Source organism: Prionailurus viverrinus, chromosome F2, assembly GCF_022837055.1.
Source record: "Prionailurus viverrinus isolate Anna chromosome F2, UM_Priviv_1.0, whole genome shotgun sequence".
NCBI classification, from domain to species: Eukaryota; Metazoa; Chordata; class Mammalia; order Carnivora; family Felidae; genus Prionailurus; species Prionailurus viverrinus.
This window is the reverse complement of record NC_062578.1, coordinates 62,753,741-62,766,458: the sequence shown is the minus strand read 5'-3', so window position 1 is coordinate 62,766,458 and position 12,718 is coordinate 62,753,741. Positions and strand designations below refer to the sequence as shown.

The 12,718-nt window shown below is 39.7% G+C and overlaps 1 protein-coding gene and 1 long non-coding RNA gene across 11 annotated transcripts in view; one reads left to right on the top strand and one right to left on the bottom strand.

The window, feature by feature from the left end:
* SAMD12 (sterile alpha motif domain containing 12) overlaps positions 1-12,718 on the top strand; it is a 384,154-nt gene that overhangs the window by 223,336 nt on the left and 148,100 nt on the right. The window lies entirely within an intron of this gene.
* On the bottom strand, positions 2,536-12,619 carry LOC125156558 (uncharacterized). Of its 2 annotated transcripts, none has more exons than XR_007148669.1 (4): positions 12,250-12,619; positions 10,068-10,164; positions 5,370-5,507; positions 2,536-2,762 (listed from the first exon to the last, which is right to left on the bottom strand). It is a non-coding gene; the product is annotated as an uncharacterized LOC125156558 (long non-coding RNA). The 2 variants fall into 2 exon arrangements; XR_007148668.1 differs by having other exon boundaries at positions 2,733-2,826.

Here is a 12,718-nt window from a genome sequence, read left to right as displayed (position 1 = left end):
GAGATACAATACAATGCGGTCATTAGAATGAAATCTTCACAAAATATTTGACAACATGGGAAGTGCTCAAGAAGTAATAGGAAGTGGGGGGGGGGAAGACCATGTAAAAATTTCATATTTACAATATGAACCAAATTTCTTAGAAAGAACATATTTTTATGTGTACACAGAAAAAGGGATGCCAGTGAATGTGCCAATATTTTGATAATGGTTCTCTGTAGGTGGTGGGATGGTGGGTGATTTTGTTTATTTTTTTTAATATATTTTCCAAGTTTTCTAGTTTGAATCTGTATGATGGTTATAATCAGAAAACACATGCACATTTTTAAGCTTCAATCACATGTATCGTTCTGCCAGGTTCTGTTCAGCGTCAGGCTTCCTCTTCTCTTTTGTTTTCCTCCTGTGATGATATGTAGAAAATGAGACCTAAACTCCTCTCATGTGCCTTGGACTCTTTTTTTTTTCCCTCTGCTACTGTCAGCCTGCAGTGTGTTTGCTTTGCAAAATCATTTTCTACAGCTTTCATTGCCCTAGATGCATAATATATAAGATTTTTCCTGAGATAGTACTCAAGTCTATTAAGCTAAATATATGTTTGTGTTCTGGGAAGGTAATGCTAAGTTCAGCCTTTTCAATTCAGTTCTTGTCACTTTCTTTAGCTTTGAAAAGCTGTGCCTTTTGCATTCTCTCATTCCACTCCTTTTAGGAGAGATCACGTTCTCTAGCTCTTCGATATTTTGTCTGCACTCATATTACCTTTTTTATTGCTTGTCCTTTACATGTTAATGTTCAGACTCATTTCATGCCAGGCAGACTTTAGAAAATCTATAGCCTTATTGAAATGATGGTTTCTTTTTGAAAAAACGCGAAACAAAAAAAATTGACAAGTTGTTTTTAATCACTGATAATAGAAGTTCTAAAGACAGCTGGGGTAGGCTTAAAATATTTGGGGTCTAGGTTGGCTATAATAAAAATTGGAACACTATTCCACCCAAGTTATCTGACTGGCATAACATATATATTGTATGGAAATTCACCATAAGAATGATATGTGGTTCAGTATTGAATATTTGATTCTTTATCTCTGCAAATATTAATCAGTAAGAAATAATATGCTGGATAAGTACAAACAAAGATTATAGAATGCTACATAACTTTTAGAAATCCCTGAACATGTTTCTAAAGGAAACACTGGATAATTAAGCCTACTTTTCCAACTTTTTGATGGCTGTTTTAAAACTGGCTTAAGCTATTGATTCTATACACACAGTTGGTCAAGAGCCATGTAACCGTTTTAGGACTAAGACGGTCTCAAAAGGACTATGAGGGCTCTAGCTGGTTACTGTGGGTCATCTGAACACAGGGAATATGAAGTTTCTACCCTCCTTTTTCCTTACTCTCCTCCTTCTGGATGCTGACCCAAAGACAAAAACAAACAAACTATAAGGTATTTTTTAAACGTGTGTGGGATTCATAGTAAATGTATCAGTTAATAGACACCATCATTGAATCGTGACAAAAATTTTTAAAACTGCTTATCACCTAAAGCCAGAACTGTTCTTCAGCTGAAATACTGGCCTCTGATTTTCCTTCTTTTATCCACAGTGGCCCTGTAACTACCTGACATTTGCAAGAAACATAACCAATGTTTGGCCCTGCTTTAAATGTTGTTCCCTTGGGTCCCATTTAGGTGGTTTCTTCCTCCATACAGCCTTTTAGTCTTCTGTGTCCTGTCCATGGAGTGGCCAGGATGTCAGTCTGGTGGGCTTATGGCTTTGTTCATTCCTGCAGAAAACTCACTCATGTCAGGGCACCTCCAGTTGTCTCTTGGGAAATGCAGTACTGGGCTGGAAACATCATTATTCTCTTCTTGATTCATGAGAGACAGGAGAAATGTTCCTTATGTAATAGCAACAGTGCATGGTATCAAATTAATTCATAACCAAGCATATGAGGGGCATCCTTAGCTTTTTAATAATGGACAGTGTTTGTGGGAAGAAAAACACCCCAGGGATACTGAAAGCTGACTTTCTCATATGGCTAATGAGTTTCAAATTTTACTGTATACAAATCACTGCGCTAATTGTCACATCAACTCCTGACAGTACTGTTGTTAGCCCCGACTTACATATGGGGAAATGGAGGATGAAGAATTTACGTGACAAAGTCAGACAGCTAGTAAAAAAGCACTATACAGGTCTATCTGAGTCAACAGAAAACTTTTATGCATTACATTTCAGTACCTCTCATCTGTCAAATGGTGATAAGAACTCCTATTTCATGGTGGTGCTATGAGTCCTGAAATTTTATGTGGAAACCATATAGCGTAGTTCATGATAATCTATGAAAATGGGTGGGCAGACATTGTTTTCTCTTCCTGAAAAGGGCCACATGTAAACATTTTAGTCTTTAAGGGCTGTACAGTATCGATTACAACTACTACATCATGTGAAAACAACCACAGATAATCTTAAATGTATTGAGCATAGCAGTATACCAATAAAACTTTATTATTACAGACATAGTTGATGGGCCATAGATTGTGGATTCCTGCTCTTCAGGGTTAAAAATGTAAACTTTTAACATCATTATCAAGATTATGATTTATTCTTAGTGTCTTCCCTTTTGAGTTGTAAATACTTCCCTCAATCTCAGGAACACTTTTCAATGTCTTCTTTGGCTACAAATACTTGGATAGTGTAAAAATGTAACCACAACGATGAGGGTTGAGTAACTTCGGGCAGTAGAAACCAGTATCCACCCTGGAGGATAAAGCAGATGAAGACCGTAAATGCCACCATCTTCAAATGCCTTTATAATTAGTGCCTACGAAGTGAAAAAAAGAAGACCATGATTGTTTACCAGGGCCACATATAGCTCATTAAACATTAGCATTTCCCAAAGGACTTTTTCCACATTGTCCAAATATATGTGTTAAATTTTAGTTAAGAATTGCATGACCAGAGGACTTTCCTAGAGCTTCATCTTTTGGAACGACACAAATTAGAAACACTACTTTCTAATCCAAGAAGACTTTTCAGAACCATGTGTACAGATTGGGTATTTTAGTCCAGTCACCCCCGCAGTGATACTTCAACTGAAGTAGGCCATCTGATCTGAAATAGGCCATCTGGTCCACCACATTGCTTAAAGAAGGAAGTCTTTGTAGAACATAGCAATAGACTCTTTGAGAAAAATTTTTCAATCTCATTTTACAGTTTTGGGCTCCAAGACCCAAAGAGGATTAGAGCATAGTTCGTGGTTACACAGCTGGTTAGTGGCATAACTGAAACTAGATCCCTGTTCTAATTCCCAGACCAGTATTCTTTTTTTCTTACTGTTTTTAATTAAAGTATAATTTACATACAGTAAAATTCACCATTTTTAGTATATAGCTCTGCAGCTTTTGACAAATGCATATAGTTGTATAACCACCACCACAATCAAGATATAAAATAAAAGTTCTCATTACCCCCAGCCTCTGGCAACCAGTGCTTTGTTTTCTGTCTCTTTAGTTCTGCCTTTTCCAGAATGTCATAAATGGAATCATAGAGTCGGACTTCTTTCACATACTATAATTCACTAAGACTTATCAAAGCTATGGTGTGCTTCCATTCATTCATTTTAAGTGCCTAGTATTCCATTGGATGGATAGCCCACAGTTGTATATACCACATTCTCCAGTTGAGGGACATCTGGGCTTCAAGTTTTGTAAATACTCATAAAACTATTATAAGCATGCATGTACAGGTTTTTGTAGAAACATGAGTTTTCATTTCATTGGATAAGTATCTAGAAATGGCATTGCTGTGTCATATTGTAATTCTGTGACTAATTTCGTAAGAAACTGCCAGGCCAGTATTCTTAAGGTAATAAAGGAAGAAAAATAGTCTTAGAGACTGGCTTTAATACATACAAAAATGTTACAAGCTTTCTGAAAATCATTGCATCTTTGTATAAGTCTTACCTAGTGCCCTACCTTGAGTTACCACCATCTTAAGAGGCCTCTGTTTTTCTGAGAGTTTCTAGTAAATTGTCTCAAAATAAGTCAAGGTCAAATATGTTTACAGTTCACTGATTCATTTGACTAAATTTTTCTTAGCATCTCAATTGTCATTAAGAAATGCTTTCTTTGTCTTTGTTCTGAGGAACATAATTATAGCAATATTTCCAGCTTCTGGGAAAGAAAACTTGAGCCAATCAGATTTCCTTTTACGCATATGTAAGGTATGTCTGATGGCCTTTCCTAGGGTCTTCCAAATTACACTATTTGGGTTTCCAGTCTTCTCCATGTCTTTTATTTAGCTGTGCCACTGGTGTTACAAATCTGTGTTCACATTCCATTGTCTTCATACTCAGCTTTTCTTCCTTATTATTGTACAACATTGAGCTTTGACTCCCTGGTGCTCATCTGTCTACATGAGCATGATAATGACTCCCTTGGTTCTCCTCTTTTTCTAATGGCTCCTTCTCTGGTTGATAGCAAGCCACCTTCCTGTATCACTCCAGAATGTTGATGCCACCTGGAGAATAGACCCTCTTAGCTCTTCTCATCGTTCATGCTGTCTGGAGAATGTTGTCCACTGCCATTGTTTTTAACCATCCCTTGCTCCATAGTGACTCTCAAATACATCTTAGACCTCTATGAAGCTTCAGATCTTTAATCTCCTTAAAAGGTGAACTCTGAATATTCTACTGGCATCTCAAATTTAAAATGTCCAAAATAGACTCCATTGTCTTTCTGACCATCTCCCCAGCCTATTTTAACCCTTGTGCTGCTTCTCAAGCTTAATAATGCCATTATTCATTCCATCACCTATCGTAGAAGGTTCAGAGTCACCTGACCTGTGATTACACCTTTTCCCTCACCATGCATGTATAATCAGTGACCAAACCTTCTGACTCCTGCCTGTTAAATGGGTTTCCAGTCATTCCATACCCCATGACCCTGCTGGCCACTGTGTTAAACCATTCCTCTTTAGCTCCTTCCCAGGCCTAAGAATAACCTACTAGCTACTTGATCTCTAGTCTCTGCTCTGCCCCATTTGTTCTCCTTTAATTAACTTCCTGCTTCTATTGCCAGACTTAATTGTAATATATTTCTGATGACATTATATCCCTCCTTAAAACATTTGATGGCTCCCAAATGCCTATAGAATAAAATCTAAACTTTTTAGCATTCCATAGAAAGCCATTCTGGGCATTTCATAGATGTATTAACTTTGGGCAAGTTACTTGTCAGAGATTAAGAATCTTCAGTTATAAAAATGGGAATAGGACCTATTTCAGAGTTGTTATGAATATGGTATAATAAAACTCATGAAAGGACCTAGTCTTGATGAGATACAACCTCTTCTGAGAAGACTTACCTCATTTGTCAGGCAGAACCAATCATTCTCTCGTCTTCATTACTAAGCACTTTGTTCATACTAATAATGTCTTTATTGCATAGTATCCATTTAGTATCCATTTGTACTTCCATCCAGTGAGGACCAGGTTTTGTGGTACTGGGGTTAGAAAGGAACACTCAGTCTAGCAATGAGGATAGGATGTATATGCCCCTATAGAAATGCATAGATGTGTAGTAATGCCACGGAACTGGAACCTAGCCTCACCTGGGAATATGTGGGGTAAAGGAAGACATGCCAAAGGTATAATACATGAACTAGATCTTGCAAGATACAAGTTTTGATAGATGGCCAAGGGCTGGCATGAGGCAGAGGAGGAGCCTATACAAAGGCAAGGTAGCATGAGATCTCTCCATCTCCCCTATAGAACATGGACAACTTCATGGTCTTCTGATTTCCCTTTGCTCTCCTACCGCCTAGCATGGTACTTAGCAGAGAGTGGATCCTCTGCATATATTTACTCATTTAAAATTAATTGTTCTCCTTTTCTCTTATTTACTATTCTCAACTTAATCTTCTCAAAGAAGTAAATACAATGTCAATTTTTTACAGATTCATAATAAAAAAAATAGTAGCTACAAAGCTATTTTGAATCTTCCACGGGCAAAATTGCACAAAATCTCTTTTATTCCTTTGTGATCTTTTTGTATTATTTTGACCAGTAAACTTGATGGCAATGGCTCTTAAATATACCTTTTGCAAGGGGCTCTTAAATATATAAGCCACTCCTTCCTTGAGTCTTTTGGCCCACTATTTTCAATTTTAAATGTGAGAGATACTGTCAAGCAACTATAAGTTGAGCCTTTTCTCCTAAGACCCAGGAATTGCCCAGTGGCCCACGGTAGATGAGAACGTTGGATCAGGAATCTTCTAAGACTTCATGGAGATTATTCTTCTAAAATTGGGGTCTTTCATTACCACTTGCTCGTCCAGTGTTATTTGATTAGGACCTGCCAACCACATGTCACTTCTAAGTTGCCTCCAAGATAGCATTTCCTCAATCTGCTACCTTCTTGAGCTTTTGCCCCAACACATTTCAGAATCCCCATACCCTGTTATACAAATTGTATGGCCAGGAATAGTTCTAATTTTATCAAGTATTTGAGCTTTCAGAGAAATTCTCTCTGTTATAGCTTTATATTTAAAGGCCTAAACATAGACTTCTTTGGGGGATTGTTGAGCTCACACATCAGTGTGTCAGTAGGGGTTAGCATTGTGATGTGTACACTCTAGTTAGCATCCACCCCTGTTTCATTTTCATCATGGGACTCCATTATGGCTGGTGTTTGAAGTGAGGCTTCAAATGGACCCTTCTTATCTGTTCCATTCTTCATGGTAGAAAAATATCTGGGGGCGCCTGGGTGGCTCAGTTGGTTGAGCATTCGACTTCAGCTCAGGTCATGATCTCACAGTTCATGAGTTTGAGTCCCGTGTCGGGCTCCATGCTGACAGCTCAGAGCCTGGAGGCTGCTTTGGATTCTGTGTCTTCCTCTCTCTCTGCCCTTCTCCCACCCATGCAGTGTGTGTGTGTGTGTGTGTGTGTGTGTGTGTGTGTGTGTGTGTGTGTGTGTGTGAAAAACAAATAAACATTAAGAAAAATTTTTTTTAAAAAAGGAAGAAAAATATCTGTTCTGACTGCATTGATGTTCCCTCTAACCAGCGTAATTATTTAATTTGGACATGTTCTATGAGGAATTATTTGTCACTACTTCTGCACGACTCCATTTTTTATGGCATTTTTGCATTCTGAAAAGTAACCATTAGGGAACCCCCAAAACTCCAAATATTTATGTCTGCCTCTGCAGAAATCACTAACTTAAAAATTCTTTTACTATTGACTTCTTTGCATTTAAATGTCCTGGGTGAAGTTAAAGATACATTTGATGTTTTTTGTTTGAGCAATTCAAGATAGCCATGGGATTGCATTGTTATTTCACCTTGTGGTTTGACTGTGCATTTGAAGGATCTTGAACTACTGATACTGTATTGGCATTTGTTTTCCACAACTAACATTGGATTCCTTTCTTGAGGGGAAGGCTAAATCCTGAGATTTGGGTTCTGTGGTGTTTGAATCTCCTATGGGCTTCATTTAAAAGGCAGCTGTAGTAGGACAATGGCATGTGGACCTGAGGAGAGAAAATCAAAGCCAATTTCAGGGATGCCCTGAGCTGCCTTGGCTTCTCTAAGAGGAAACAGATAAATATACCATCTGCATGTTTTAGAATTTCTGTCCCTAATATTATATATTGCCTGCTTTCCTTTGGCCTTTTCTTTGGGACCCCCAATTCTCAGTGCCTGGAGCAAAACTCTACAGAGCGTAGATATTCACGATTCTCATTGCATCCATGTTTCTGCCTGCCATCTCCAGGAGTCATCACATGTAGGCTACACTGTGATTGCTCCAACCTTGTGCTCCAGCCACGTGTCAAAATCTTCTCTGCTTCTCTGAAATAACCCCTTCACTATTAGTATCCCTTTTTTCATCCCTTTATGTAGTAGCAGTTACACAGCGATTCATTCAGCATATACCATGAACCCAGCACTCCATGCTGTGTGTTAGGGATACAGGGATGGATACAATAATCCTTGATGTGGAAGTCAAGTGAAAGAGACACAACAGAGTTGTAAACATAGAATTCAAGGATCGTGTAGGAGGTGCATCCAAACCAGAAAGTATGTTAGGAAAGATTCCAAGAGGCAGTGACCTCTGAACTGAGTCAGCTATTTAGTTAGGGCGTGTTAATTTTCTATTTAGTCATCAAACAAATATATAAAATGGCCAAAATGAGTCTCAGAGAGACATACCATGGTGTAACACTTATATTTACTAAAAAAAAAAAAATCTGTATTTACTGAGTGCCTGGACTTTACTGGGTGTTGGTGAAATTCAGTAAGCAAGAGAGACATAGTTCTCAGATGTACAGATTTTACATTTCAATGGAGAAGACACTTCCAAACAAATTATCTTTTGTAGCATGGTGAATGATCCAAAAGGGGATGTTAATTATGCTTTGGGAGCTGTAAGCAGCCGGGACCTCCGTGACTCTGAGTGGTCAGGAAAATCTCCTTCAGGAGATGGAGCAGGGGAGTAGGGCAGGTCGGCTTTGAGACTATGGAAAGAAAAAATGTCCCAGTTGGAGGCAACAGCCTGTTCTGTTGCCAACATTGAAGAGGAAGCTTGGTGCATCCCAGAAACATGTGGAAGGCTGGACAGAAGGCTCATTTGGTTAGAAGGTGGAGAGCATGAGAGGGAGGGGAGCTGGTGGTGAGAGGCAAGACTAAGAGGGGCCGGGGTGAAGTGACACCCTCTGTATTTGCTCTCCTAAGTAATTTAGAGACAGTGGCGGGCCACTAAAAGGTTTGAACCAGAGACCATCCTGATGAGCTTTGTATAACAAAAGATGAGCACATGCCCTGAAGAGGGACAAGACTGGAGGCAGGACTCCTGTGAGGCAGCTCTTGCATTAATCTGTGCAGGAGATGATGGCAGCCTGAAGGAGGGTGGTGGCAAGAGAGAGTGGAGAGAAGTCAACTCAAGAGACCAGACAACCCGTAGTGATAGATCGAGGAACAGTAAAGAAGACGGTTGTAAAGGACCATCCCTTACTTCTCTGCACCACATTCTCCTCCCCCAAATCCATGCTCCCTGCGGCAGACTTTTCTTCATGCTTCTTCACAACTCTAGATTCTTGGACCTTCCTCCAGAGCTTGTGGAATTAGGCTCTCCAGTCCAGGCATCAGTATGGTTTTCCACAGCTTTACCCCCACGTGATGCTTATGCAGATGAAAGTTTAAGGGCCATTGCAGATTCCACGTGTGTAGTGTACCAGGCACAGCATGAGTAAAGCTCGTTTGGGCTTAATGACCAGGTAAACTCAGAGAAGGTCTTCAGCTCTTGGGGTAAATGAGAACATCTCATAGTAAAGCCCACAATGGAGTGGATCCCATCCTACATAGCCACCTAACCTTGCAGGTGATGTCCTCAAGGTCTAAGAAACTGGCCCACCCTCCATCCTTCCCAAGAGACAGCAACTGAAATCCCATCTCTCCCATTTCCCTGCGGCAAAATGAAATGGGTTCTCTTGGGCAGTCCGACAGGGCAGTAAAGAAGGTACTTTACACCAAGACTCCCACCATTTCCTGTGCAAGACAGGTTAAAGATGAAGCTGTCAAAGCTGTTCTGGTAGGACCTCCTCTACAAATAGAAGGCGGAAGAAGAGAAAACAAAGTGGCTGCTTCAGCTCACAAGGAACAGTTCAGGGATCCATATTTGAAACCGTCGAGGTTTTATAAAGTTTGGCAACCGTTTCAAAATCATTACTATTTAACATCAGCATCAGATACTGTATTTCCATACAAAGGCACAAGTTACCAAATCTTCAGTTTATCACAAAAGGGAAGCCTGGAGCTAATACTGATTGTGCACCTATTTGCACACTTGGCATTTTGAATTCTATATTTAGTCCCCACAATAATTTTGTAAGATGGATATCATGAACCCCATTCTATAGATAAAGAAACTTGGCCCAGAGAGCTGCAGTGCCTGTTCAAGGTCACAATTTAAAAGTGCACATATTAGGCAGGGTTCTCCAGAGAAACAGAACCATTAGGAGATAGATGTTTAATATTTTAGTCATATATGAGGAGAGAGAGACTTACTATAAGGAATTGGCTCTCATAGTTGTGGAGGCTGAGAAGTCCCAGGGTCTTGTTGTCATAGGAGAGCCAGTGGTATTCTAGTTTAAAAACCAGCAGTCTAAAAATCCAAGAAGAGCCAGTGTTTCAGTTAGAGCCCAAAGACAGGGAAAAACCCATGCCCTAACTCAAAATGGGCAGAAAGGATCCCCTTTAACTTGAGGGAGGATCAGCCTTGTTGTTCTTTTCAGACATTCAGCTGATTGGATGAGGCCCACCCACATTGGAGACAGCAAACTGCTTTACTTCTACCTATTCAAATGTTAATCTCATCCAAAGACACTGTCCCAGACACACTCAGAATAATGTTTGACCAAATATATGGGTACCCCCTGGCCTGGTCAAGTTGACACATAAAATTAACCATCACAGGGGGTGAGATAACTAGTCATGTCCAAAACCAGTGCTCTTTCTTGCTGCCCTACCTGCCTGCTGTTAAGTCTCACTTCTTCCAACGATACATTTTTTCTTTTACAAAAAACCTCTTGACACCAGTGTACTTTTAAAAATTACTGCTTGAGACTATTCACATGAAAGGTTTCACTTAATGCCTTGCTTATCACACATAGTTTCACTCTCCATCCTCCATTTCCCATTATTCTGGGCTGCTAGGAATGGTAGGTGTGTGTTTTTGCTAAGCCCCTCCTGCATACCCAAGATATTGTGACAATAAGAAATTTGTCTCCCTATTTGATGACATAATGAAGCAGAGATGCCAGCCTAGCATTTCCTGATGCCCCCACATACCCCCAAGTAATCTGAACCTTGTTGGATCAATGACATGAAATTTTGCCAGCTGGCGTTTTAATTGATTTAATGGAAATTGATTCAAAATAAATGAATGCACAGAAAATTATTAACAGTGACCTCAAAGGTTTCAAGTGTCTGCTATGTAAGAGGCAGTGTGGCTTTGATATATCCATCTGAAGTCTCCCGCTTTCCATGTTATGTCAGAGAAACAGCACAGATGTTTAGCACTAAAAACTATTAAACATGAAGCATTGATGAAAGCAGTGTGTGGGGGTTCTGAAAATACGTGAGAAGCACTGCAGTATGTTTTGGTTTGTCCCATTTCTATCCCATTGGTTGGTTGTCATGGTTCATGCTTACTGTAAACTACACATGTAGCTATTATCCTTCTAAGTATCATGAAACTTGGTTTTTCTTTTGTCATTTGATCATGCCATGGAAAGGAGGAAGAGATGACATAATAACAGAAATTTCATTGACCTGGATTTATTTGTTGTTTTTTTTTAAATTGATCCTTTCCTGAGACTTGAATATTTGTTTTGTTACACAGAGAGTTTGACTGTAATACTTTTGGTCTAGCAGGATTTGGCATGTGTGAAAGCATAAATAAATGGTCTCTAATTTTCTATTCCTAAAAGTTTAAATATGCATTGTCTTCTGGCTTTTCCCTCTCTAGTTCCCTCTTGTTTCTCCCCCGTGTACTTCTCCCCTAAAGACTACTCAGTCCACAGAAGAACTATTAGAAACTTATTAATTAAGGACCAGTTTCTGCTTCTTTGTCCGGGATAATCATTCATTTTGGAGCTGATTTTCTGCTTTAATTAAATGAAAATGTCACTCAGTCAAATGAATTCATTTATATTTATTTATCCAGTTCTCCAGGCTTGAATTTCTTAGTAGGGACTTGGACTCATCACATTTGTTCATGCAATGCACTGAAAAATGTCTCTTTCAGCAGTTTAAAAGGTTCACGAGTGTTTACTCCTTCCTCCCTGTAGAAGCACTGCGTAAACAAAGCCCTGACTAACAAATGTGTGAACGGTTGTTTTCCTGTGTAGACGTTATCTAGGTGCACATCGGGATATGTATTTGAGGGTGTCGGTTTAGACACGTGCACCTATGTATGCTAGAGCAGAGAAGTGAGGGATACACACTACCACAATCTCTTCAGACTTTAAGAAAGTACCAGGGTCATATTTGAACCATTTGTGTGTCTTTATTTGCCTTTCCAAAATGCTAATTGGTGGGTGCAACGTTTAAATGCTACCTAATCTTTCCCTTCATATTTTTTAAAGGATTTCTTACTGAGTATGGTCTATGTATCTAACACTGTAAAAGCACGTTGAAATGGAATAAACATACTTATTCACCCATTCATCAACTTTTGAGTACGTACTGCACGTCAGGCTAGGTATCGGGACTCAGTGATAAGCAGTGTAATCCTTGACACAGACACATAGGCTAGCTGCCAAAGCCTCACCAAAATCTTTTTGGCATGAGCAAATTATGTTCCATTTCCAGAAGGCTGGCACACTGGTGCTAAGGCCTTCTACCCTCTTTTCCAGAACACAGACTGAGAGCTGTAAATGGTATCTTGAATTCTCTTCAGGAAAAAAACAAGGGCAGTGGAAGCAATTCTCTGCTTTATTGAAAGGGTGGAAATGGGTGCCGATGCGCACCTGACACGAGGAAACTTTGATTTAGACTTTCTGGCGGGCGCACAGCCGCAGATGTGAAGTCCTTAATCACCCACGCTGCGGCAAAATCCCTGTGGGTGCGAAGAGGAGCTCTGAGGTCTTGTGCTACAACACTGGGTCCCTCACATGCACTGCCATTGTCCGTCCTGTGATTCAGGCAGGCTTTTA